Genomic DNA, 6,589 nt, shown 5'->3' with positions numbered 1-6,589 from the left:
TTTTTTTTTTTTTTTTTTTTTTTTTTTTTACTTAGGCATTTGGTTGCCAAGCTCCAGTTTTGAAGAACCAAATGAAGCTACCATGAAAAGAAGAGGAAAAGTGAGGGAACAGGAAAGTTGGTATTCTCTGCAGAGACTTTGGTTCCCCATGCAGCCCTGGGGCTTGGAAGAAGCACATGACGGTACTCTGCGTGGGCTCCACCTCACACCCACCCCTGGGCATCTTAGGACTGGAGGGGCTCCTTAGAAAACTGGAAGAAGTCTCAACACTGTTGTTTTTCAGAAGTTTTGTTTTTGGTATTTGTATTACTTGGTATGGAAAACTCACCTTGAAGGCAGCCGGGGCTTGTGCCCATTGGATTGGAAGTGGTGCAAAGGGTGAGCAGGTCCAAAGAAGAGGTGGGAGTTGGGGACAGGGGACGGCCATTCAGCTGGTGCCAAAGGCAGAATTTGAATCTTTGCTGTGGGCCTGGAAGATGGGAGGGGCCTGAGGTTTGCAACAGGACTGGGAGTTCCTGAGGGAGGGGGAATCTGCTTCTTGTTGCCATGGGCAGCTGTGGTAGGAGCAGGAGAGAAAGGAGGGTGGGTGGTCTCGAAAAGAAGATCATTGGGCAAAACCTGGCAAATGGCCTTAGCTAGGGGAAGTAGTGACTCCTGCATCCTTTTTTAAGGTTTAGGAACCTGAGTTCAGAAACACCGCTCATGGAAGCTTTATTAGTTGTGATTTACTTAATTCCTTAAGTTCCATGACCTGAAGTTAATCCCTTTCTTCCTGTGCCCTCAACCCATTCTCCCTTGAGATAACCGTACATGTTAGTCTGGTCATGGTAACGGCATCCCTATTGCTTCTGCCAGCTGTCAAGGCAATCGTGTTTCTCATCACCTGGGCGGTTCAGAGCCAAATTGAATGGAGCATGCTTCCAGGTTCTTCATGGCAAACTGTACTCACGACTTTGGAGTCAGCGTTACTTCCATGTGTCTGTCAGCTTGTGAGGGGGAATGTGGAGGAAGGTGAGAAATGCAGCTGCCACAGTATGCTGTCCTAGAGGAAGCATTCAGAACGCAGCCCTGATGGGATTTCCTTAGATCAGAGGAGAGCATCGCATCTCACGTTTTTAGGTTTATCACTGTTGTCCCACTTCTGGGATGGGAGGTGGCAAGGGCTTCTTTATTTTTCTGTGTTCATTCTAGAAACCTAGACGTTTCCAGATCTGATCCCACTGGTCTCCACTCACTGGAAAGTCTGTCAGGTGCCAACTTGAGAACTACCAGCCTTCCAGCTCTCAGGATGAGCAGTGAGAAAAACTCCAGTGGCCTTTAATTGTTTCTGCAGCTGGCCATGGCCAATTCATATGACATTGTGAGTTTGTTTTCTTGTAGAGCTGCTCTGGGGAGAGGTTTGCTGTTGAGATGTGACAGTAGAGCTGTTGGGTCTTTATGACTCCTTTGCGCGTGTTCTGTGAGAATCTTTTCTGGGTTCCCCATGCTTATAGCTGCGTCATCTCACAAGATAGATAACAATGTCAGGTTTGTGGCTTCCTGATGGTTTGGCCGGGGCCACAGTGTCTTGTTAATTTATAGTACCGCCTCATCTGGGAGCACTGCCCTCCTTAGTCCTGCATGGAGTGACAAGTCTTCCTCCTTGTAGCTGAACAGGGAGGAAACTGGCATCATTACCTGACTTTGGAGGGGTGGCCCAGAAGATGAGTTTGTCAGCATAAACGCAGCCCACCTCTGATTCGTCATGTGGTACCTCTTTCCTTGGCTTCCATGGTAGTAATAACAACTAAGCAAGATTATGATTCCAGTAATTGGCTTAGCATGTGAGTGTTGCCTCGTGAGAGTACAAGTAATATTACTCGCCATCTTGCAGGAAGTGCCACCCCAATATAGAGCCTGAAGTCTGGAATCCATTGAGATCCTTGGGTGGCTGGTACACAGCCTGGGGTCTTTTTTTGCTCCTTTTCAACCACCCATAGTTTTAAGATTACTTTTTAGTGTGTGTGTGCCTGGCTGTGGGCTGGATACTGTAGAAAACAAAAAAGGTAAAAGACATAATCTGTGGCCTAAGGGAACTTTGAGGTGACTATGGCACATCAAGCAGAAAATCAAGGACTGTCTAAAGATGCTTATAGTAGGTAAGATCAGGATAGACCAGATGGTCTGGGAAAGTTCTGTGCCTCTGAGGCTTTGGGTTGTAGTCAAAGGCAGGAAAGTAAGATGAGAAAAACATGAACAAGAGCAAGGAAGCAGAAATCTGCATTGCATATACTGAACAATGCATAGCCCTGTTAGAGGAACATCGCTAAAGAATCCTTTGCAGTGCAGTTGTCTAGATGGAAGGTCCCCAGCCACCAGGCAGGCCTGAGTGCCAAGGGGTTAGGATGGTGAGGTGGAGCCCGAAGCCTCAAGTCAGCAAGGCTCCTGTCCATTGCCAGGGCCTCCCTGTGGTCAGCTCAGGCTGTGTGAGGGAGGCAGAGCCCCCGCACCCCTGGTTACTGGGGTGTCTTCTGGAGAACTCATACACTCAGGTACAAAATAAACGAACTGAGGAGCTGTGACCCAACTTCACCACCCACTTTTCTCCTCCTGGGGAGAGTTGTGTTGAACTGGGTCTGTGATCTGTCGGTGCACTGGTCCCAGCCCTGGCCACAGCCTAGTCCTTCCTCCGTGGAGCAGTCTGCAAAACAGAGCAGCGCAAGCGGAGATAGTCTTCATCAGGTGTGGGTGTTTGGTGACTGCATGGGTGGCCTTGCACAGAGCAGTTAGGGGAAGGTGAGGAGGAGGCATGGAGCTGGGCCAGCTCTTTGGGAAGTTGCCTAGTCAGAGTAAATGGAGCGGAGGAACAGGCGTGGCAGCTGGGGCAACACCTGCCCTTCACCTCCCCGACCAGGCCTACCCCTCCTTCGCCAGTGCTGTACAGATCTCATTTAAATGTATTCCTTTCTAGGGCTGGGTGTGATGACTCAGGCCTGTAATCCCAGCACTTTGGGAGGCCAAGGCGGGGAGATCATGAGGTCGGGAGTTTGAGACCAACTTGGCCAACATAGTGAAACTCTGTCTCTACTAAAATACAAAAATTAGTTGGACGTGGTGGTGTGTGCCTGTAGTCCCAGCTGCTCAGGAGACTAAGGCAGGAGGATTGCTTGAACCCAGGAAGCGGAGGTTGCAGTGAGCCAAGATCATGCCACTGCACTCCAGCCTGGGTGACAGAGCGAGACTCCATCTCAAAAAAAAAAGTATTCTTTTCTGGTTGTATTTTCAAGTCACAAGCTGGAAAAGGCTCACACCTAGTGACCCACTATTGATTTATAAGTTGTGGGTGGGTGACAGCAGTGGCCTCAGGCCCTGCTTTTATAACCTTCATCTGTTTATAACTGATCTACTGTAACCTTCCTCAGGTTGAGAGTGAGCCAATGTGAGCCAGTGACAACTACTGCTACAACTTGCTGTTACTTGAAATTTGTGTGCTGTGTTGGGAGCACAGGAGTAGGCAGGTGGGGGTTTTGGTGTGGGCACTAGATGAGTGGGTGGCAGGTGGCTCTTCGGGACCATTGGTGCTGACCTTGGCCCGGTCACCTGCCTGTGCTTAGGTAACATCCTGGAACCTGAGCCATGGAGGTGGTGCCAGGACCCTGAGGAGAAAGGTGTGACCAAGGGGAGCTCTAGCATGGCTCCTGCTCCTTCCCCATCCCCACATTTCACTTGGGCTAATCATGTAAGCCCACCCTGAGGTTGGGGATGGTGTGGAGATAGCTGCGGACACCCCTGTAACACACATCCAAGAATTGGGGAATGGAGGTGATAGTTCCCAGGCCTAGGAGTGAGAGGTGGGAGTAGAGCCAGAAGTGCCCTGGAATGCATGCAGCCTTGTCAGCCCTTATCCCAGGGGCCCCCAGAAAAGCATGTCCTGCATGAAGCCCTCTGCTCCCAGCAGGATGTGGGGAGAGGAGGAGCTTTTTCCTTCAATTAGATCTTTCCCTTCCCAGCTGCCTCTCTCCCTTAGCTTTGGAGCCCTAAAGTTAGTGGACAAGCCACTAACTTTATGGTCTATGGCTGCTGGAAGGAGGTCTGAGAGAGAGTGTGAGTGTGTGTGTGTGTGTGTGTGTGTGTGTGTGTGTGTGTGTGTCCTCATTTGCAGAAGTCTTGCTACCAGTTGGGGTGTTAAGAGCATCTCCACTAGGGGAAGACCTGGCATTTGTTTTCCACTTTTAAGAGAATGACACGACCCCTGTCATGTAAGGGAGGAGCTATTGAGTTAGACATTTTCCCTATGGGAATCCTCGGTTTGGTTTGTGGGAAAGGAGGGAATGGATAAGTGATTTTTATCTCTAATTGTCAACACAGCTGTTCTTACACTGAATTTGTGCTATTGCATACATGTAGCCATCTTTCTTTTCACTGCAGCAGTGTTTATCAGTAGTTCAAAATGATTTATTTGCTCCTGGGGAGTAAAACCTTTTTTATTAAAAAAAGAAAAAGAAAAAAAATGAAAGAAAAGTGTGCCCCCCTCCTACGCTATGATAGCTATAGAATGCTTGGGCCACAAAGGTCAAGTCTGCACGTCCCCGTGGTAGAGCCTGCTTTGACATTGGAGCCTTCATGCGTAGCACAGAACAATCGGAGGCCTTGAGAACATGGAGAGCAAGGTCTTGGGAGCAGTGAAATGGGGGCTGGATCGTAGACACAGGCGCTGGCGACCCGGGTACTGCAGTTAGGAAAGTAGAGTAATGAGCTGTACAGAAAATGTTGATTCTCTAATCTGCCAGAAAAGGACCTTTCTTTACATGCAGATTTCATATTGTCTTTGTCCTTTTCATTGCTTCTTGACCTTCCTGGTAGGTGTCGTCCAGTTTCTTCCTGTTTCCCTTCCTGTCCCCTCCACACCTGCTATCCCATCCTACTCCCATCTACCTCCCGGGAAGGCATCCTTGCATGCTGAGTTTGTGACCTGCTTCACTCCCATTACATTTCTAGAGGGTTTAGAAGGGACCTGGAACCACTCCCTTTCCCTCTCCTACCCCTTCCTCTGCAACGCCAAGAGGCCTGGAGGGGCAGGCAGAAAGCAGCCAGCCGAGGCAGGAAGATGTGCATGTTTGGTTGCAGCTGGACTGCGATCGTAGTTCCTCCTGGAGATCGAGTGTGAGGAGCTTAGGACACTGTTCCTCAGACTCTGGAATCATCACATACCACACTGCCCTGCTCAGAGCTTCGTTCTGAGCTCCCTAACCAGCTCAGGTGGAGCGGAAGCCTGGTCTGACACCTCCATCTCTGGTGCTCCCTTGGGTGGGGACCTGCCCCTCACTCTTAGGCCCAGAATCTTGTCCAAGGGACAGGTAGGGTCCAGGTGCCGCTTTGGGTAGCTGGCTATTGGAATGCCCAAACTGGTGCTGCCCGTGGCACAGCCTCTGCTATATGTTTTTGGTTTTTGAGAAACTCGATGAAGAGGGGTGTCATTCTGGGCTCGGGGTGGTTGCCAATTTTTCACCAGAAAGGAAGCCACCCCTTGCAACCACTCCTGTCCCCGTTAGCACCCCCCTCCCGCCCTCCTCCAAGCCAAAGTGTGGCCTGGCTTTTGTCTTCCCATTTAGTTTTCCTCTTTTACCCTTCTTTTTTGTGCTTAATTTATTAAAATAGTTGCTGTATAATTTATTTTCATAAACTATAAAAAATACTAAATGGTTAAAATAGACTTGCAGGCCAATCTTAAATGGGGTGGGAGGGTCTGAGGGTGGGATGGGGAAAAGGAAAGATGTTTTGATATAAACAAAACAAATGCACTTTGGGTGTGTTTTGGTATTTTTCTGGGGATAGAGGGGGTGGGGTTAGGGATGTCCCTGTAGATTAGTTCCAGAATGGGGTGTCTGTGTATACTGTATTAATAGGCATGTTTCATTCTTGTGAAGGGACATTAGTAGCTGCTGCAGGTCCTGTTTGGAAAACCCATGTACAATTCCCAGTTTTTGTAAGTGTCAGTGCGAGAGACATTTGACTCTTGTGTTTCTATCTCCTTTTTATGATTGCTGTACCTACCCATGTCTTTCTGGGGAGGGGTGAAAAGAGATTTGAAATAAAAATGTTTAGAAATTAATGTTTTTTGGGCTTGTGTTTTTCACTCACTCTCCCATCTCATGTGACTCCTCACATGCCCCCGTAGGGTCTGATGACCCAGCCCCAGGGAATGGGTGATCCCTGTGAGGTCAGCCAAGAACTGGGCTTGTCAGCATTAGAGGCGCTGAAAAATCCCTGAGGCTGATGGCCACTGCTCAGAGCTACATTCTCCTTCCCTAGGAAGTGCAGGAGCATTCCAGAGAGCTTCTGGGGCCAAGTGCCTGTGGCCTTTTTGTCTTGGTGAGCAATACCTGGGGCTCTACCTAGGGAGAGTTGATATTTTCCTAGCATTCACCCTGGCTGGCCCTGAGGCTTTTCCTAAGTTTAACCTATAGCCCTCCTGCTTAGCCCACTATTGCTTAAACTGTGGTCTTCAGAGAGAAAAGGACCAGGTTGTTCCTCTGGTTGACAACTGTGTGTACAGGCATATTCCGGAGATTTTGTGGGTTCTATTCCAGACCACCACGATAAAGTGAAC

The 6,589-nt window shown here is 49.0% G+C and overlaps 1 protein-coding gene across 3 annotated transcripts in view; it reads left to right on the top strand.

Annotated features, from left to right (window-relative positions):
- The window catches only part of SOCS7 (suppressor of cytokine signaling 7), a 53,103-nt gene extending 47,012 nt beyond the window's left edge, over positions 1-6,091 (top strand). For all 3 annotated transcript variants that reach the window (XM_032279822.1, XM_032279824.1, XM_032279823.1), the window contains one exon: positions 36-6,091. The gene's annotated coding sequence lies outside the window, so the exon portion shown is untranslated. The remainder of the gene's footprint in view (positions 1-35) is intronic.
- Positions 6,092-6,589: the final 498 nt, after the last annotated feature.

The sequence above is a fragment of the Sapajus apella genome, unplaced genomic scaffold, assembly GCF_009761245.1.
Source record: "Sapajus apella isolate SASKATOON/1434 unplaced genomic scaffold, GSC_monkey_1.0 scaffold12, whole genome shotgun sequence".
Lineage (NCBI taxonomy): Eukaryota > Metazoa > Chordata > Mammalia > Primates > Cebidae > Sapajus > Sapajus apella.
The sequence above is the reverse complement of the archived record's forward strand: the minus strand, read 5'-3'. Positions and strand labels throughout refer to the sequence as shown.